The following is a 19,637-nucleotide window of genomic DNA, read 5'->3' as shown; positions in this document are numbered from 1 at the left end:
GTTTAAATTTTTATGTATGTTTTCTTAGTTCTAGAATTTCCATTTGATCCTTCTTTATAGTTTACATGTATTGATGAATTACCCATTTTTTAAACCTCTCCATATTCCTCTAGTTCCTTGAACATATTAATCATAGTCATTTTAAAGACCTTCTTGTCTGACTCTAAAATTGGATCACCTTTAAAAAAAATAAATAAATAAATAAATAAAATTGGATCACCTTTGTGTCTGTTTCAATAGGTCACTTTTTTCTCATTATTCTTTGACAAGTAAAGGAATATTTGAATGAATGGCAGCCATTGTTTACAAAAAAAATGTCAACTTCAGATTCTTGGGGAGGCTCACTTTTCCCTCCGTCATGGCAGTGTAAGTTAGATTACCTCTGGCTGAAGCCTGACCCTCCATTTTTTCATCTACAATTCTGGTATTTTTTTGAGGGGGCACTCTTGTTTGTGGATCTCAAATTCTAATCTTTGTGTTATGAGACTGACAAAAGAGCTCCGTTTTGCTCTCCAGAGGCTTTCCACTTCTGTTTTTGTCTCCTGCCACATAATGCTTCAGGATTCAATACCTGTTTTGGGGAAAAAAACCTGTTAAGTGCTTGAAACTTGCCCAGTTTCCACTAAAAACTCTTCTGGTTTCTTCTTCTTCTGCAATAGCCCCACCTCCAGGTGTTGCACTGGGATCTGCCCTAGATCTGCAACGTCTTGAGCATATTTAAATCCATCAATATGCCCAGGGTAAAAGCAACTGCAGAAGCCAGGAAACCTCTCTTGTTTCTTTCTTTCTAAAGTATTAGTTCATTTAGTTCTTGTTGCCTCAGAAACTCTCTTCTGCTTTCAAAATATAGCTTTTGTGTTCCATCTGGCTCTTCTAGCTCTCGATGGGAGGGAGCACACGTCTTTGGACCAACGGAAGTGAAAGAGTCTTTATATAGTACATATTTTAGAATATCTTTCTGTTTATTCATGCATGAGTTGCAAGTTAGCTGATTTCAGAATTTTGGGGACATAATATTTTTGAAACTATAAAGATAAACTCATTTTGTTACCTTTTTGGCATTTCAAGTTTGATGAGAGTCTGATTTTTATTCCTTTTGTGAATAAACCCATTTAAAAAAATCTGTTTTTAAAGATTTATCTTAGTGACAATAATATATATTTTTCTAAGATGTCTCTTTATGCGAATCTCTTTTCAGACTTCTCTTTTCAACTTTTGAACAGTTTGTGATAAGCTCTTTACAGAGTTCCCTTGCTAGTTGAAGGGGGGTGTCTTTCTTTTTTTGGGGGGATTACAAGTTTTTAAAATTTAAATTCAATCAATTAACGTATAGTGTATTATTAGTTTCAGAGGTAGAGGTCAGTGATTCATCAGTCTTATATAATACCCAGTGCTCATTACATCATGTGCCCTCCTTAATGTCCATCATCCAGTTACCCCTTCATCACCCCCCTTCTAGCAACCCTCAGTTTATTTCCTGTGATTGAGTCTCTTATGGTTTATCTCCCTCTCTGATTTCATCTTGTTTTATTTTTCCCTCCCATTCCCTATGATCCTCTGTTTTGTTTCTTAAATTCCACATATGAGTGAGACCATATGATAATTGCCTTTCTCTGATTGACTTATTTCGCTTAGCATTAATACCCTCTAGTCTCATCCACGTTGTTGCAAATGGCAAGATTTCATTTTTCTGATGGCTGAGTAGTAGGCCATTGTGTATATATGGACCACATCTTCTTTATCCATTCATCTGTTGGTGGACATCTGGCTCTTTCCACAATTTGGCTATTGTGGACATTGCTGCTATAAACATTGGGGTGCATGTACCCCTTCAGATCACTACATTTGTATTTTTGGGGTAAATACCCAGTAGTGCAATTCCTGGGTCGTATGGTAGCTCTATTTTCAACTTTTTGAGGAACCTCCATACTGTTTTCCAGAGTGGCTGCACAAGCTTGCCTTCTCCCCTACAGTGTAAGAGGGTTCCCCTTTCTCTGCATCCTCACCAACATCTGTCATTTCCTGAGTGGCTAATTTTAGTCATTCTGATGGTGTGTGGTGGTATCTCATTGTGGTTTTGATTTGTATTGCGAGAAGGGAGTCTTTCAATTAAGCTTTAGACTTTTGCTTCTTTTCTAGTTGCTGTGGTTGTTGTGGTGTCTTCCTAAGAATTCCTGCAACTTTTATCTTCAATCCCTATTTTTTTAATTTTTTCTGTTATCTTCTCCATCAACTTTTTTTTTCCACTTTGGATCTTTGTACAGTATTTTGAAAAATTTACTAAGTTATTTCTATTTGACTTAATTTTTCCAAGTTTAGTCCTGTGCTTCATTGAATCAATTTGCACTTAAATCCTAATATTGTGATTCTATCTTCCTTCATATTATCCTACTTTGTGTCTCTTTTTTTCTTTTCTACTTATATTAGTTTTTTGTTCTTGGTTTTTTTCTTTATCTTGGCTCTCTGCTGCTATTTCATAGAAGTCATGCATTCTACTAAGTATGACAAACTGATATGAACATTTCTTTTCTCTTTAGCAAATCATTTTCAGAGATTTGTTATTCTTGTATTTTTGGGGGGTGGTCTTTACTTTCATTACAATATGTTAAAAAAACTTTATAGAGATATAATTTACATTTGTTAAAATGTATTCATTTTAAATGAACACTTCAGTATCTTTGTTGTATACATCTCTATATCCAACACCACAATTAAGATATGGAATACTTACACTTCCCTAAAAAGTTCTCTGTAGTTTTTTTTGTAGTCAGTACCCCCAACATCTATCTTATGCAATCACTGATATGATTTCTATCACTATAGATTAGCTTTGTCTATTCAAGAATTTCATAAAAATTGAATAATCTCATATATACTTTTCTTCCTAGCTACTTTAGCCCAGTCTAACACTTAAGAAATTCATTCATATTGTTACACATATCAGTAGTTTGCTTCTTTTTATCACTGAGTAGTCACTGTATGCATGTAATACAATATGTTTATCCATTCTTGCTATGGACACAGTGTTCATGTTCCCCCTCCAAATTCATGTGTTGAGGCCCTAACCTCCAATGTGGTGGTATTTGGAGGTGGCAGGTAATTAGGTTTAGATGAGGTCATTGGGGTGGGGCTCCCAGGATGTAAGAAGAGGTAGAGATGAGAGCCCTCTCTTTATCATGTGAGGATACAGCAAGAAAGTGGTTATCTGTAAGCGAGGAAGAGGGCCCTCACCAAGAACTGGTCACCAAGAGCTGGACCATGCTGGCATTCTGGATTTGAACTTCTTAGTCTCCAGAATGCTGAGAAATAAATGTCTGTTGTTTAGGCAACCTAGTCTGTGCTATTATGTTATAGCAGCCTGAACAGACTAAGACATTTCTCCTGTTGATGGATGCTTGAGTTGTTTCCAGTTTGCAGCCATTATGAATAAAATTGCTGCAAGCATTCATATATCAGCCTTCTTTTGTTCATGTTAACTTTTTAAGTCCTTGTAGATATTTATAATCACTGTTATCAAGTCCCTGCCTGCCTATTCAGTCATTTCTGTCTTTTCTTTGTCCATTTCTGTTTATGGATTTTTCTCTTGGATAGGGTGACGTTTTTCTGCTGTTTTGCATGTGGTATAATTTTCATTTAGGTTTTGGACACTGCTGAATGTCTGGACCCCTCCCCCCTGCTTTCCTTTGAAGATTTTGGAGATTTTTCTATGTCAGGAGGTTAATTTACTTTCTAGATTGTCTTCATACTTTTGGGATTTGTTTCTAAGTTTCTTTAGTGTAGATGCAGAGTAACCTTTACTCTGGGGCTATTTTATTTTTATTTTTTTACGATTTTATTTAGTTGAGAGAGAGAGAGAGTGCAGGTGCATGCACACGAGCAGGGGAGAGGCACAGAGAGAAAGGGAGGGGGGCAGAAGCAGGCTCCCCACCAAGCAGGGAGCTCCATGTGGGACTCGATCCCAGGACCCTGAGATCATGACCTGAGCTGAAGGCAGACGCTTAACTGACTGAGCCACCCACGTGCCCCAACTCTGGGGCTCTTTTAGCCTTACCCCTCAATAGGACTTCCTGGAGTCTCTGTGAATGTTCCCGTTGTCCAGCTTTCTGCTTCCCAGTAGTTGTTTTCTGTTGGAAACTGTTCTTTACCCAGCTTCCTACTCTCCTCCTTGTGCATCATAGGTCATTATGAAGTCAAAGAACTCAGGGAAGCTTTTCTGCAGAGTTCTACAGTTCCCTGCCTGCATAAATCCTTCCTCTTCACTGCTCCATACCGCAAGTATGAGCTGCCCCAACCTCCTTCAACTCTGACCTCCATTTCTTCAGCTCAGAGAGACTGCTCATCTCTGCCTGGTTTTCTTCTCCCTCTTCCAAGGTCCAAAAAATGTCTCCAGGTAGAAAGCTGCAGAGTCATAGGGCTCACCTTGTTCTTTCCCCTTCCTCCAGAGATCACATTCCTGTGAGGCTTGTTAGCCAATGTCTGAAAATAGTCATTACATATATTATGTGCAGACTTCTAGATGTTTATGATAGGAAACCTAGTCTGGTACCGGTACTTCATCATGTCTGGAAGCAAAGTCTTATTGTCATATTTCCAGGAGGTATTTTTAAATTAAAACTTTTATTTAGGGGTGTCTGGGTGGCTCAGTTGTTAAGCGTCTGCCTTCGGCTCAGGTCATGATCCCGGGGTCCTGGGATCGAGCCCCGCATCAGGCTTTCTGCTCCGCGGGAAGCCTGCTTCTCTCTCTCCCACTCCCCTTGCTTGTGTTCCCTCTCTGGCTGTGTCTCTCTCTGTCAAATAAATAAATAAAATCTTTAAAAAAAAAAAAGTAAAAACAAGGGGCGCCTGGATGGCTCAGTCGTTAAGCGTCTGCCTTCGGCTCAGGTCATGATCCCAGGGTCCTGGGATCGAGCCCCGCATCGGGCTCTCTGCTCCACAGGAAGCCTGCTTCTCCCTCTCCCACTCCCCCTGCTTGTGTTCCCTCTCTCGCTGTGTCTCTCTCCGTCAAATAAATAAATAAAATCTTTAAACAAAACAAAACAAAACCCACTTTTATTTAATTATTTTAAAATGAGAAGAAATGATTCATTTCCACTAATTTTTTAGAGTCCAGGCAAACAATTTGCTGTGGTACCACTCTTTGTTCTTTCGAAGGATGGTTGAAACCTCTTCTCATATATATAGTTACACAGCAAATGGACTTCACCATTCTTAGTGAAGGTCTCAGTGATTACTTGTCTCATAACTAATATTGCTGAGCTTGACTACATGAAATATTATAATCCACCAATCTAGATCTTTGGCATTCTGAATAAATCTTGTATGTAACCCTGTGGGTCCCAGAATGTCCTGCAGTCAGGGATCATCCTCTTTTTATTCAGAAGGAAAATTTCATTGCTCTTCTTCGAAAGCTATGAAGTAAGATTTTCCCTCTCTCTCTTTCTGGCTAAAATGTCTGAAGAAATTACATCTGATATTGCCTTAGCAAATTTGGAATCATGATAGTAGGTAGAATGATGGTAGAGATAGTAGGAAATGGGATCCCATTTTAATTTATACACAAATCTTCGTTTTGTACCTATTATAAATCAGATACTCTTCTAGGAAAAAAGTACATTGAGCTTACATTTCATGAAATCAAACCATTGCACTGATAAATCAAACTAACACTGAAATGCATACACTCTTTAGATTTTTGAAGTTACAGTAGTCATTTTCCTATCTTTACTGTTTAAAGCATTTTGAATTTTCTATTACTTGTTGTTGGGAAACGCAGTCTTTTGCATGCAGTCTTTCAACACTTGGCTACATAAGAATGGGCCTTGACCTTGAGATATTTCCTTACCAAGAGATAAAGAGCCCATGCAGCCTCTGCGGACTTCCTGCCTTATGTGGGAATATCTTTCCCTGTTTCTGGCTCAGTGTATGCTCCTTTGTTCTGCTTAAGCATGTATGTCCATGGCCTTTAGGCATACCCTCCGCTTCTTTCAGTATTTCAGACTCCACAGGGGAAAGGGTGAGGTCCTTGTGTTGCAGCATGAGACGGGTGCCTGTAGGTAAATTGCCCCATATTGGCTACAGAGAGAGACCCACGATTAAACCTAGTATTACTCTGTCTCTTCTCTATGTAAGTAAAGGTTTGTTCCATCCAATGCTTGATTGCCTTGTGTCTTCTTCGAGAAGTCTGTTACCAGATGCAGTGTGCAGAAGTGTTTGGCGTCCTCTCTTGGGATTGGTAACTAGCACATGGTGTTCTGTTGGACACTTGCAAACAAAGGCATCCTAACATACAGAATATTTAGTTGGGTTACATGCTCATGTTACAGTTTATACCACTGCTAATTCCCCATTCCTCTTCTAATCAAATTCTTGCCTGGCTGTGTGTGTGTTTTGTTTGCTTTGGTTTGGTTTTAAGATTTATTTATTTTAAAGAGAGAGATCACAGGGGGAAGGGGCAGAGGGAGAGGGAGAGAGAAACTCAAGCAGACTCTGTGCTCAGCGTGGAGCCCAATGCGGGGCTCGTTCTCATGACCCTCAGATCACGACCTGAGCCATAACCAAGAGTTGAATGCTTAACCGACTATGTTGCCCTTTTAAAATATTTGACTAGATCAATAAAATGACATCTAGAATTTACTGCTCCTTTATTATGTATCAGGTACTTTTCCAACCACTGTACATGCTTTGAATCATTCAGTCCTCAAAATAACCCAATAAAGTAAATATTACTATTATCCCCGTTTTACAGATTAGGAAACTGTGTGCTTTCCCAAAGTCACATTGTCAGTTAAGCATGGAGTCAGGATTTGAGCAAAGGCTATCTGGTTCCAAAGGCTGAGCTTTAACCATAGCACTATTCTACAAAATGCTTGCTTTTATTGATTCACTATATTGTGGGTATATTTTTGTGCATTAAAATGTCCTTTCGCAGCAGTATTACCAATTGCTCCAACTTATTCAATCATTTGTATATTAGTCTGTATTTAGTCAACATCCCCCTTTTGTGCATTTATTTGTTTCTATTTTTTTCTTTCAAATAATGACCTGCCATGTACATCATTTTATATTACATTAGAATAATCTTTGTAATTATTCCTTTTGAAAAATTCCTAGAAGCAGGAAATCTTGAACTAATGGCCAGTGTATTTTAAGATTAAGTTGGAAATCATGAAGTTGTATTCCAGAAAATACTTATCAATTTGTATTCCTACCAAAAGTGTATCTTCTTTGGTATTTTAGCATGGACTTTGGGAAGCATTGCTATTTAAACTAGAAATTCCTTTAATTAATCTTTCATATGGATTTTTCTGTCCCTACTTCCTTTATTTCTCAAGATGACCTGTCCTTTTTTCCCCTTCCTTTTATAGTGCCTACGAGAATTCTATATTTTTAACATATATTTTGAGTTTTAAACGATTATTCTGTGATTGCCATGTGTTTAAGTTTTTGTTTTGGTTCTTTTTCCTGAGACCATGAGACTTCACTAAGATTTTCACTTGACAGGGACATTAATGAGTGAGGTAATTACTTAGACAGTGTGGTTGAAAATGCTATTAGAAAGTAAAAAATATTTTTGGGCTGGAATCACTTAATTTGGCGACTTGCTTAGGTCTCATTAACTAGTTTCCTGTTTTCTTCTTATTTTTCTTAAGCCTAGATAGCATGGCGACATTTAAACTCATGTTCATAAAGAAAAGCAGCTTAACAAGTCCAATATGGTTTATATTAAATGAAGAGATTTTTTTTTTTTTTTTAACCGACATTTCATTCTGTTTTCACAGATATATTGCCATGTAAGGTCTTCTCTTTCATACCAGGGGTGAAGTTGGCTCAGTTAACAGTTTTAAAAACTAATACCTGTGATCACAATATTGGTTCTTACTTAAACTACCAATTTTCCCCAAACTGTTTATGGATTACTTAGACAATATTTTCATCTTTATTTTCAGCTGTTAGAAAGCAAGCTTTAGGATGAAGTAGAACCAACATAAATGAAGGCCACTACAAAGTTAATATTGATTTTGCCTTTTTCCCTACCTGTCTTTTTAGATTGTTTTCTTTGCATTTCTCATATCTCTTGTCCCTGTTTATACAAGGCATTCTTTCTTGCTCTAGGTTTCTCACTGTTTTGAAACATAAAAGGGAACATCAAAGCCTTTTATCATGTGAGTTTCAGATCTAAGTGTATACTGATAATATTGAAGGACTCAACATCACATCAAGCTTGTGAGTTTAGTTCAGCGATGCCCTTCATTTGTCTGTACTGATCACATTTCATCTCTGCCTGAATCTTAAATGATGATTATCAAGTGACTTTGGATTCATCTTTGAAATGAGAAAATCCCAGAAAGTGTCTTTTGTTGGGGTATTTTATTCTACTTCTTGAAAACAGTCTGAACAAACACTTCTCTGGGTATATAATGCCTAGGAATGTAGATCATACTGGGAAAATGGAAATGAATAGTAGAAAGATCTAGTCACATTGTGCTTTTGCACTATTAGATTGTGTCTAAGGTTATTTACTTTTTAAGGTTAGGAAGTAAGCTAGACAAAAAAGCTCTCTATTTGTGTCTCAAATTGATGAACTTTAAAAATTGAGATGCTCTAGTCAAATATGTAGCTTCAGAAGGTATTGTTTACAAACTAGTCATTTCTACTATTATTTCTATTGTACATATTTAATGTTTTTAGAAATAAAAAAGTGCTGTAAGAATTTGCCTTATAAACACTGATTCAAAACTAGCCAAAGTATGTTATCTTCACAAGTTAAGTTCTAAATTAAAAAAGCAAGAGGTCTGTGTTGTTTTAAAAGATTTATTTATTTATTTTGGCAGGGAGGGCCAGAGGAAGAGGGAGAGAATCCTCAAGCAGACTCTCCACTGAGCATGGAGGCTGATGTGGGGCTTGATCCCAGGACCCTGAGATATGACTTGAGCCAAAACCAAGAGCCAGACATTTAACCAACTGTACCATCCAGGGCCCCAAGAGGTCTGTGTTTTTGACCTTTCCCAAGGGAGTATTCTCAGGTAATTTATTAATTTACTGTTCCTTATAAAAACTAAAAGTTTTCTCTGCTAATAATTGTGGTTTACATTTTCATACCTGCAGGATTAGGGAAGTTGCCCACAAAACTACCCTCACTTCTGACATCAACTGTAAATTTGGGGGGAACCCAGGAGCAACTACAGGTTTGCTAATTTGCTAGAAGGAATCACAGAACTTACTGAAAGCTGTTATACTCATGGTTGGAGTTTATAATAGCAAAGAGAAACATACTAAAATCAGCGAAGGGACGAGACACATGGAGCAAAGTACAGGAGAGCTCACAACTTGGAGCTGCTAGTTGTCCTCCCTCAACAGAGTTATGCACAGCATGAACCCCACCTGGGATGGTGTGTAATAATGCACATATAGTACTGTAAACTATGTGCATATTGTTACACGTTGATAGGTAACATTGAGCCTTGGTGTCTAGGGTTTTTATTGGGGCTTGGTTATATAGATGTGGTTGGCTATCCTCAGTCTTCAGCTGCTGTGGAGTTTGAGCTGATATCACATGACCCAAAGCCTGTAACATAAGTCACAGTGCGGACCTATTAGCAGTGTCCCAGGGCCCCAGATAAACAAAGACACTCTTATCAGAGAGGACATGCCAAGTGCTTAGAGCTTGCTTCCCAGAAGCCAAGGGCAAAGGCAAGACCTCTCATTGGGCAAGGTTAAATTTTTTACTACACATTACCAAATTTAGCAGCTACCTTTTCAAGCACTTGAATGGATAGTGAAGGATGCTTCCCATATATTTTGGGTAGGAGTAGTGATCTTTCATTTCAGGAAGGTGACAGGACTGTGGTTTGTGTGTAGGTTAAGATGAGTCCGCTGCTGTTTGGACCTGTAGGTGGTTTTGAGACCAAAAGGAAGCATTTATCCTTTGGTCAATACTAGGGTGGTTGCCATCAAGCATCAATGCATAAAATATGCCTACATTATTTATAAGACAATAAAAGAAACCTTTCTGAGAGCATATTAGAGTAAATTAATTCTGTGGACTGAGTAGTATATTTGCTTAAGGATTAAGAAAGAAGTAATATCAATTTTACATTCCCCTTAAGTACATTCCCATTTGTGTGAGAAAACACCTCCATTATTTAGCTAGGAATCAACTTTTTGAGTGAGCAGTAAGGGAACAGACAGACAAGTATGTTTCTGAAAGCTTTCTTTTCTTTTTTTTTTTTTTAAAGATTTTATTTATTTGACAGAGAGAGATACAGCGAGAGAGGGAACACAAGCAGGGGGAGTGGGAGAGGGAGAAGCAGGCTTCCCCGCGGAGCAGGGAGCCCGATGTGGGGCTCGATCCCAGGACCCTGGGATCATGACCTGAGCTGAAGGCAGACGCTTAACGACTGAGCCACCCAGGCGCTCCTGTTTCTGAAAGCTTTTATGGGTAGAATTCTACAGTAGAGACCCATTTGTTTCTTCTAGTCCTGTGAGGATTTTATGTCATCTCTCCTAGCGTTGCCTGCTTATCTCCCCTATTAGATAAGAAGATGTGCACCATGTCATCTCCTGCAGTCTTCTCCATCATGGTTCAGCACAGCTTTGTCCTTCCAGTTGTTCAGACCAAAAATCTTATAGAAATATGTATTAGTTATTATTGCTGCATAACAAATCACCACAGTCTTACTGAATTAAAACAAGACCCATTTATTAGCTCACATTTCTGTAGATTAGCAATCTGGGCATGGTATAAATGGACTCTTTCCTCAGAATCTCACAGGGCCAAAATCAAGCTACATTTTCATCCAGAGTTTGGGGTTTTCTCTCTAGCTCATTCAGGTGGTTGGCAGAATTTATTTACTTGTGGTTGTAGACCTGAAGTCCCCATTTTCTTGTTGGCTATTTGCTGTAGTTTACTCACTCTTAGCTCTTAGGGGCTTTTCTCAGGTCCTAACAGTGTGGCCTTCGCACAGCATGGCAGCTTACTCGTGGAGCCAGTTGCCTGATATTTTCCAGTGTGCTAAGATGGACTTTTATATAATGTCACATAATTACTGTAGTGACTATCCAATTACCTTTGTCATTTAATGACTATAATCAAAGGAGTAACTGCCCCATCATATTCCCAGTTCCTGCCCACACTCAAGATAAGGGGATTAAACAGGGCATATATACCGAGGGGTAGAAATCTGAGAGTTATCTTAGAATTCTCATTTCCTCATCTTTGTATTATATTATACTATTTAATTACATAATCATATGTTGCCCAAAGACCAACTTTTTTTTTTTTTTTTTTAAGATTTTATTTATTCATTTGAGACACAGGGATACAGAGAGAGAGAGAGCATGAGGAGGGAGAGAGGCAGAGGGAGAGGGAGAAGTAGGCTCCCCGCTGAGCAGGGATCGAGCGGGGCTCGATCCCAGGACACTGGGATCATGACCTGAGCCGAAGGCAGATGCTCAACCATCTGAGCCACCCAGGCGCCCCAAAGACCAACTTTGAAAGAATAAAATTTAGAAAGAAAAAATAAGCCAGAGACATTAAGCCTCCAAATAAGTAGAGGAAAGAACATTTTAAAGTTCAATACATCCAAAAAGTTAGAAAATGGGAAACAAATAAATTGCATGGTTAAAAAAATAAAAGAATATGGTAGAAATAAATTCCTGTCTATCAATAATACCACAATGTTTATTATTAAACCTGCTACCAACAGGAAGAGATTCTTTGGTTGGATAAAATAATGCAATCCAACCACATGCAGTTTAAAGAGTACCCCTAAAAAAAAGAGTACCCCTGAAGTATAGTGATAGAGAAAGTTTTATCCACTAATTTATTGAGCTAATGTTTGTGCCAGATAGTTTCTAAAGACTTTTAGTGAGCAAATCAAAGTCCTTGCCCTCATGAAGTTCATGTTATAGTGGGGGGGTGTTGATAATAAACAAATAAGCCATATAATATGTTACAGAGTGATAAGTATTACTAAGCATAAATAGAATAAAGGGATATAGAGTAGTTTGGTGGGTGGGAGAGCCCTGATCTTTCAGTGAGAAAATGGGATCTGAATGGGTTGAGAGAATGAGCCGTGTGGGTATCTGAAAGCAGAGCGGATGTAGAGACCATGAGATGGGATTGTGTTCGTGTGCTTGGGGAGCAGCAGGTGGGTCATGTGGCAGAAGCAGAGAGAGGGCAAAGAAGGAGATGTGGGGGGAGAGAATGGCAGGGACAGATCATATAGGGCTTTAAATGAAAAAGGAAAAGAATGGAGGAATAAATTTATTGAGCATCTATTTTGTACCACACTTGGCACCAACTAAGTAGTTGTGGAAATACAAAATGTAGAAGATAGATATGGGTCTCGCTTTCTTGGATCTTTTGCTAAATCTTCTATAAAATATCACAGTCTGAAAAATGTAACAATAGCTTGCTCTCTTTGAAAATGGCAGGCTCGCTCAAGCTCCACTAGGGCCATGAAAACAACTAACTTCATTTCTTTCCCTCCATCTTTTTAAAAAGCTATGACCTTTTGTTTCCTCTTTCAAGAGTTAACAATTAGTTAATTAGTTTATTTATTTTCTTGTGATGAGAACTTTTAGGACTTATTCTTTTGGCAACTTTCAAGTGTGTGCTACAGTATTATTGAGTATAGTCACCATGCTCCACCTCACATCCCCTTGATGTATTTATTTTATAATTGAAAGTTTGTGCCTCTTGACCCCCTTCACCCATCTTGCCTATCCCCAACTGCCCTGCCCATTAGCAACCACCATTCTGTTCTTTTTATCTGTGAGTTGTGTGTTGTTTGTATTTTAGATTCCATATATAAATGAAATCACATGGTATTTGTCTTTCTCTGATTTATTTCACATAGCATAATTCCCTCAAGGTCCATCCATGTTGTCGCAAATGGAGAGATTTCATTCTTATTTTTTGTGGCTGAGTAGTATTTCATTGTGTCTATATACCACACCTTCTTTATCCATTCATCCATCAGGGGACACTTAGGTTGTTTCCATATCTTGGCTATTGTAAATAATGCTGCAGTTGAACATAGATGGGCATATATCTTCTAATTGCGTTGTTGTTTTCTTCAGATAAATGTCTAGAAGTGGAATTGGTAGGCCATATGGTATTTCTACTTTCAATTTTTTGAGGAACCTCTAAACTGTTTTCCATAGTGGCTGCACCAATTTACATTCCCATCAACAGTGAATGAGGTTCTCTCTTTTCCACATCCTTGCAACACTTGTTATTTCTTGTCTTTTTGATAATAGTTATTCTAACAGGGGTAAGGTGATATCCATTGTGGTTTTGATTCACATTTCCTTGATGATTAGTGATAGTGAGAATTTTTCACATGTCTGTTGGCCATTTGTTTGTCTTCTTTGGATAAATGTTTATTCAAATCCTCTGCCCATTTTTAAATTGGATTATTACTTATTTTTTTTGCTTTTGAGTTTATGAGATTTTATTTTTATTTTTTATCTTTTAAATTCAAGTATAATTAACATACAGTGTTATATTAGTTTATTTTGGATATTAATCCCTTATCAGATATATGATCTCCAAATATTTTCTCCTGTTCAGTAGGGTGCCTTTTCATTTTGTTAATGATTTCCTTTGCTGACTGTGCAGAAGGTTTTTATTTTAGTGCCATTTCATTTGTTTATTTTTGCTTTTGTTGCCTTTGCTTTTGGAGTCAGATCCAAAAAAATCACTGCCAAAACCAATGTCAAGGAGCTTACTACCTTTGTTTTCTTCTGGGGGTTTTATGGTTTCAGGTCTTATGTTTAAGTCTTTAATCCATTGTGAATTAATATTTGTGTGTGGTGTAAGATAATGATCTATTGTCATTCTTTTGTGTACAGGTCTTTTACCTCCTTGGATAAATTTATTCCTAGATGTTTTATTATTTTTGATGCATATTTTGATGCATATTATTTTTGATGCATATTTTGATGCAAATGGCATTGTTTTTATAATTTCTTTTTCTGATTTGTTATTCATAAGTAGAAACACAACAGATATTTGTATATTGATTTTGAATCGTGCAACTTCACTGAATTCGTTTATTAGTTCTAAAAGCTTTTGGGTGAAGGCTAGGCTTTTCGCTATATAAAATCAAGACATCCACAAATAGTGACAGTTTTATTTCTTCCTTTCTAATCTGGATATTTTTCATTTATTTATTTATTTATTTATTTTTGCCTAATTGTTCTTGTTACAGTTTCCAATACTATGTTGAATAAAGGTGATGAGAGTGGGCATCCTTGTCTTGTTCCTGATCTAAGAGGACATGGTTTCAGTTTTTTATTGTTATGTATGATGTTAGCTGTGGGCTCGTCATTATGGTTTTTTTTATGTTGAGGCATATTCCCTCTAAACCTACTTTGTTGAGAGTCTTTATTATAAATGGATGTTGAATTTTGTCAAATCCTTTTTCTGTATCTATTGAGGTGATCATGTGTTTTTTTTCCCTTTATCTTGTTAATGTGGTTGTTGCATTGATTGAAGGATGGGGAACTATACTTGTATTCCTGGAATAAATCCTACTTGATCATGATGAATGATTCTTTTAATGTATTGTTGAATTTAGTTTGCTAATATTTTGTTGGGGATTTTCACATCTTGCTGTTCATCAGGGATTTGGCTTATAATTTCTTTTTTTATGGTAACCTGTCTGGTTTTTATATTAGGGTAATGCTGGTGTTATAAAATGAGTCTGAAAGTGTTCCATCCTCTTCAGTTTTTTGGAAGAGTTGAGAAGGATAGACATTAAATCTTTGAATGTTTGATAGAATTCACCAGTGAAACTGTCTGGTCCTGGGCTTTTATTTATTTATTTATTTATTAAGATTTTATTTATTTGACAGAAAGAGACACAGTGAGAGAGGGGACACAAGCAGGGGGAGGGTCAGAGGGAGAAGCAGGCTTCTCGCGGAGCAGGGAGCCCAATGCGGGACTCAATCCCAGGACCCTGGGATCATGACCCGAGCCGAAGGCAGACACTCAACAACTGAGCCACCCAGGCACCCCCTTGGGCTTTTATTTATTGATAGATTTTTGATTACTGATCAGTTTCCTTACTAGGAATAAGTCTATTCAGATTTCCTATTTGTTCATGATTCAGTCTTGGAATGTTCCTAGGAATTTATCCATTTTTTTTCTAGGTTGTTCATATTGTTGGTGTATAATTGCTCGTAGTAGTTCTCTTATGATCCTTAGTATTTCTGTGCTATCTGATGTTCCTTGTCTTTCATTTCTGATTTTATTTGAGTCCTGTATTTTTTCTCTTGGTGAGTCTAGCTAAAGGTCTGTCAGCTTTGCTCATCTTTTCAAAAAATCAGCTCTTAGTTTTATTCATTTTTTCTATTTTTTTTTAGTCTCAATTTTTATTTTTTCCTACTCGGATCTTTATTTCCTTCCTTTTACTAACTTTGGGCTTCATTTGTTCTTCTTTTTATAGTTCCTTGAGGTGTAAAGTTAAACTGTTTATTTGAGACTCTTGTTTCTTGAGGTAGGCATTTATTACTATAGACTTCCTTTTAGAACTGCTTTTGCTGCATTCTATAGATTTTGGTATGTTGCATTTCCATTTTCATTTGTCTTAGGTATTTTTTAATTTCTTCATTGATCAGTTGGTTGTTTGGTAGCATGTTTTTTAATTTTTCCAGTTTTTTTATTGAAGTATAATTAATATACAGTGCTATATTAATTTCAGGTATACAAAATAATGATCCAACAATTCTACACATTACTCAGTGCTCATCATGATAAGTGTACTTTTAATCTATTTAATCTAATTCAGCATCCCCCTTCCTTCAACTCCCTTCTAGCAACCACTGGCTTATTTTCTGTATTTAAGTTTTTTTGGGGGGGACACCTGGGTGGCTCAGTCAGTTAAGTGTCTGACTCTTGCTTTTGGCTCAGGTCATGATCTCAGGGTTGTGCCATCGAGCCCCACATTAGACTCTGTGCTCAGAGAGGAGTCTGCTTGTTGTTTTCCCTCCCCCTCTGCCCCTCCTCCCACTCACGTAGGTGTGTATGCTCTCCCTCTCTGTCTCTGAAAAAAAAAAAAAAAACTTAAAAAAATGTTTTTTTTTTCTTTTTTCTTTGTGTTGTTTCTTAAATTCCATATATAAGTAAAATCATATGGTATCTGCCTTTCTGGGACTGACTTATTTCACTAAGCATTATACCCTCTAGGTGCATCCATGGTTTTGCAAATGGCAAGATATTCTTTTTTTATGGCTGAGTAATATTCCATTGTGTGTATGTAGTGTGTGTGTGTATATATATACATATATATATACCACATCTTTTTTATTCATTTATCTATGGAAGGCCACTTAGGTTGCTTCCATATCTTGGCTATTGTAAATAATGCTACAGTAAACATGGGGGTGCATATATCTTTTTGAATTTGTGTTTTCATATTCTTTGGGTAAATACCTGGTAGTGAAATTACTGGATCATATGGTAATTCTGCTTTTGATTGTTTGAGGACACTTTATACTCTTTTCCACAGTGGCTCTACCAGTTTGCATTCCCATCAACAGTGAAGGAGGGTTCATTTTTCTCCACATCCTCATCAACACTTGTTATTTTTTATATTTTGCTTCTAGCCATCCTGGGAGGTGTAAAGTGTTATCTCATTGTGGTTTCTTTCATAATTGATTTCTAGTTTCAAATCATTGTGGTTGGTGAAGATGCTTGATGTGATTTCAGCCTTCTTAAATTTATTGAGACTTATTTTGTGGCCTAACATATGATCTATCCTGGAGAATTTTCCATGTGCACTTGAGAAGAATGTGTATTCTGCTTTTGGATGGAATATTCTGTATCTATTAAGTCCATATGGTTTAATGTGTCCTTTAAGGCCAATGTTTTCTTGTTGATATTCTGTCTGGACGACCTATTCATTGATGTAAGTGGGTATTATAGTCCCCTACTGTTGTTGTATTGCTGTCAGTTTCTCACTTTTGCTCTGTTCATATTTGCTTTATATATTTAGGTGTTCTTATGTTGGTTGTATAAATATTTAGAAATGTTATATCATCTTGTCGGATTAATCCCTTTATACTTATACAGTACCCTTCCTTGTCTTTTATTACAGTATTTGTTTTAAAGTCTGTTTTGTCTGATACAAGTGTAGCTACTTCAGTTGTCTTTTGGTTTCCGTTTGCATGGAACATCTTTTTCCATCCCTTCACTTTCAGTTTGTGTGACTTCTCTTTGATACTTTTTTATATTTTCTCTTTGTTGGGATTCTCACTGTGTTCATTCTTCTCCCAAGTTTGGTGAGCATTTTTATGACCATTACTTTCCACTCTTTATCAGGTAAATTATGTTTCATTAAGTCTTTTTTCTGAGCTTTTAATCTTACTCTTTCATTTGGAACATACTCCTCTCTGTCCTCATTTTGCTTGACTCTCTGTTTGTTTCTATGTATTAAGTGGAACACCTACCTCTCCTAGTCTGAAGGGAGTGGCTTTGTGTTGGAGGTGAAGCTTGTTGTTCAAAATTTTTGGTTGTCTCTTGAACCTCTGTGATTGTCTAAGCAGCCTGATTTATTTTTGATCTGTCCTGGGTGTTGTGAGTATGCCAAGACCTGTCAGTGTTTCAAAGGGAGGGTCTTAGTCAGGACCTAGTTTCAGGCTGATTGGAAGCCATACCCTCGGGTTGCAGCTTTTAAAGTATGCCAATATATATAGCCCCATAGGACTGCAATCATAAACCCTGTTGTCCTCCACACCAGGTTATCTGGAGGTGTCCCCTAGGTGACAGTTGCAAAAATCAGGGCTCCAGAGGACTGTATGAGCTCCTTTCTGGGAGGTACGAGCAAGCTGTAGCGAGGCCGAGGGAAAGCACAAAGATGGTGTACCCTGGCCTACGTTCTCGAAGAGAACCTCCATAGCTTCTAGAGATGTGGCAAACCTGAAGCCTGCTTCTCAGGATAAAGGTCCAGGACATGTAAATAGGCCTTTTTCCCAGGGAGACTGGGGGTGTGTGCAGTCTGCTATTTGCCTAGTGTCCTGGGGGTAGTAGCCTGCCAAGAACCACTCTCTTGTAGTCCTGTGGGATGCAGGAACACAAGCCTCCCTGACCACCAGAGCCAGGTGATTTAGGGGAGTCCCTTTTGTGGTTTGTGCATCCCTGCAGGCTTTAGTGAGGTAGATGGAGAGTGCAGGAACGGTTTGCACCCTACAGCTTTAACAGATCAGTGGGAGGATGCGTGAATTGCATGTACCTGCTTGTGCTAATAAGGTACAGAAAGAGTGCAGAAGTGATGTCAACCGTGCCTCCATTCTGGAGAGTCCTGACAGGCCCTTGCCCCTCTGGCAGACACTTAAGATTAGCAAACGGATCTCTTTCACAAAAAGGTAGGTACTTTTCAAACCACTACTTTGTGCTGAGCCCCAAGGCAAGTGAGTCTGCATATAAACCCTTTAAGAGAGGTCTGTCATTTCCCTACAGTATTTTGGGCTTCCTGGATGTAAGCTCCATTGTTTTTCAAATGTAGATAGTTTTGGGGATTCCTCTTCCTGGTGCAGATCCCAAGGGTTGGGGTGCCTGGTTGGTGGCATAAGGCCCTTGCTCCTCAGGAAGAAGCTCCCAGTTTGTGAGATCCCTCACGACCGTGGGTCCCTGCACTGGGGATGGGGATTTTGGCAAGACTGCATCTTTGCCTTTCCTATCCACCTCAGGGCGGCCCTTTGTCCTTTGTTATTGGATGAGCTGTTCAGAGAGTTGTCAAGTCTTTTGCAGAGGGAATTGTTTAATATGTAGCTGTCGATTTGGTGTGTCTGATGGAGAAGATAAGTTTAGGATCTTCCTACGTTGCCAACTTGGACCATCCCCTCAAGAATTAAATTTAGAATATTCCATGGCTGGGCAAGTTTTGGTCTGTCTTTTGTGATGAATCCCTGACCATTCAACCATACACCAACTTCTGGCTGTTATGTGTTACCCAGAGGCAAGTTTGCCAAAGAGCACTTTGCATGACAAACCACGTTTTATCTGTGTGCATCTGAGCTTTCTCCATAGTCTTCGCAAAGCATTTATTTATACCACAAAATTTCCAAATGTTTGTTTCAATTGTTGAGGGGAAAAGTACTGGTTTGGAGGGCAGAAGAATCTGTCGTTTTCCCTACCCATTTTGCACGTGTTTTACTCCATTAAGTCTGGGCTTGTGACATTTAGACAAGGATTTATTTGTCACAGTTCAGCGGCAAATAGGACATTCCCTTGTGAGTGTTTTTGAAAATGTATGGCAATCCCTCCAATGCTTTATTTGGCTGTGTAGAGATTGCCAAAACTCATAGCTTTCAGATTTGTGCTGAATGCAGTCAGGAGGATGCCTCCTTTTTATTACTGAGCGTTTAAAACTCCTGAGAAAATATGGAAAGCCCCGGAATGGAGGCTCTATGCAGGTGTTGGAGGAGGTCCTGGATAACAGCGGGATTTACTCTCCCAATTTTGGGTCAAAACAGGTGACAACTAACCAGACAGAAAACATATTTATGCTTGCTACCCTATGTTTGATTTATCTTATTAGATATATTGAATCATGTTTGCAAATAGAGAAAAATCAAGCTCTGTGTGTGTGTGTGTGTGTGTGTGTTCATTTTCTGAGAGGTAGCTTTTG

The sequence above is a fragment of the Mirounga leonina genome, unplaced genomic scaffold (genome assembly GCF_011800145.1).
Source record: "Mirounga leonina isolate KUSES-001 unplaced genomic scaffold, KU_Mleo_1.0 Mir_128, whole genome shotgun sequence".
In the NCBI taxonomy this organism is placed as follows: Eukaryota; Metazoa; Chordata; class Mammalia; order Carnivora; family Phocidae; genus Mirounga; species Mirounga leonina.
Note: the sequence above shows the minus strand (reverse complement) of the source record.